This window comes from Heterodontus francisci, unplaced genomic scaffold, assembly GCF_036365525.1.
Source record: "Heterodontus francisci isolate sHetFra1 unplaced genomic scaffold, sHetFra1.hap1 HAP1_SCAFFOLD_61, whole genome shotgun sequence".
In the NCBI taxonomy this organism is placed as follows: domain Eukaryota; kingdom Metazoa; phylum Chordata; class Chondrichthyes; order Heterodontiformes; family Heterodontidae; genus Heterodontus; species Heterodontus francisci.
The window spans coordinates 9,632,173-9,633,955 of NW_027141441.1; the positions used below are offsets into that span (position 1 = coordinate 9,632,173).

General features: G+C 44.5%; 1 non-coding gene across 1 annotated transcript; it reads right to left on the reverse strand.

Annotated features, from left to right (window-relative positions):
- Positions 1-630: 630 nt before the first annotated feature.
- Positions 631-721, reverse strand: trnar-ucu (transfer RNA arginine (anticodon UCU)). Its single transcript is given in 2 exon segments — positions 631-666; positions 685-721. It is a non-coding gene; the product is annotated as a tRNA-Arg (tRNA).
- Between the last annotated feature and the right edge of the window lie 1,062 nt (positions 722-1,783).

The following is a 1,783-nucleotide window of genomic DNA, read 5'->3' on the forward strand; positions in this document are numbered from 1 at the left end:
GGACTCTTGCTTTTGCTGCAGAGAACAGAGTCAATCCACCTTACTATACTGTCCCCTACTACCACTACATTCCTTTTTTCTCCCTCTTTGAGCCGCAAACACTTACTGCAGACGTGTTTGCCCTGGATCACACTGGCATCCAGGAACTCCCACATGCTGCAGCTGTGACACATCACCTGTCCTGTCAACCTTAACGTGTTTCAATTAACTACTTAAATATTTTATTCAATTATTAATTTTATTGCATATTTTATTAAACTTACCACTAGTTTGTTTACTATTTTAAACGTTAGGACTAAAATGGATCTTAATCACTTACCAGATGCGCATCAAGCAGGTCGGTTCTTCCAAACCAATCAACTACCTGCTTGCCTGTGATGTCACAGCTTACCAGATCATCACCAAACAGCTCCTTCCACTGCACCGAAGAAAGAACCAAATCCTGTGTCCTCACCCCAGCGGCTCTCTGTTTCCCTGCTCTCACTCTCCATTATGACGTCACTCCTCGATTTTTTTTTCCCCTGCTCTGCTCCTGCCGTGCTCCTCTCTCTCGCGGTCTCCGAGTCTGTGCTTTTGGCGCATTTCTTCATTTGTTGTTCCGTTGTGCTCTTCTGTTTCTGGTCCAGAATCTGACTCTGGTGGGACTTGAACCCACAATCTTTGAATATCGTCGTAATCATTATTTAGAAGTCCAACACGCTATCCATTGCGCCACTGAGCCTCACACATTTTTGTTAACATCACTAAGGCCTTTGATCTTGTCAGCAGAGACGGCCTCTTCAAACTGCAATGGAACAGAGGCTGCCCTCCTGACCTCTTGGGCATCATCTCTTCTTTCCACGAGAACATGCACAGTTCCATCAGTTACAATGGAGCAACATCAGACGGTTTCAAGATCAGCAGTGGGGTAAAGCAGGGCTGCGCGCTGGCGCCAACTCTCTTAGGAATAGAGGAACATAGGAGTAAGCTATTCAGCCCGTCGAGCCTGCTCTGTCATTCAATTCGATCATGGCTGATCACCTACCTCAAAGCCCCTTTCCCATGCTATCCCCATATCCCTGGATGTCATGAGTATCAAGATTTCTATCAATTTCTGTCTTGAACATGCTCAATGATTGAGCTGCCACAGCCCTCTGGGGCACAGTATTCCAATGATTCACCACCGTCTGAGTGAAGAAATTCCACCCATCTCAGTTTTAAATGGCCTACTCCTTATTCTGAGACGATGTCCTTTGGTTTTAGACTCACCAACCAGGGCAAACATCCTGTCTACATCCACACTGTCACGCCCTGTAAGAATTTTGTCAGTTTCAATCAGATCACCTCTCATTCTTCGAAACTTTAAGGAATACAGGCCCAGTTTCCTCATAAGACAATCCCACCATCCCAGGGATTAGTCTGGTGACATAAAAACAAGAAATGCTGGAACCACTCAGCAGGTCTGGCAGCATCTGTGAAAAGAGAAGCAGAGTTAACGTTTCAGGTCAGTGACCCATCTTCGGAACTGACATATATTAGAAAAGTCACAGGTTATAAGCAAGTGGGGTGGGGGTGGGGCAAGAGATAACAAAGGAGAAGGTGTAGATTGGACAAGGCCACATAGCTGACCAAAAGGTCATGCAGCAAAGGCAAACAATATGTTAATGGTGTGTTGAAAGACAAAGCATTCGTACAGATTAGGTGTTAATGGACTGAATATTGAACAGCAGGAAGTACAAACCTAAAAAAAAACAGTAGGTAAGCAAACTGAACAAACTGAGATGAAATGAAATAAATGCAAAAA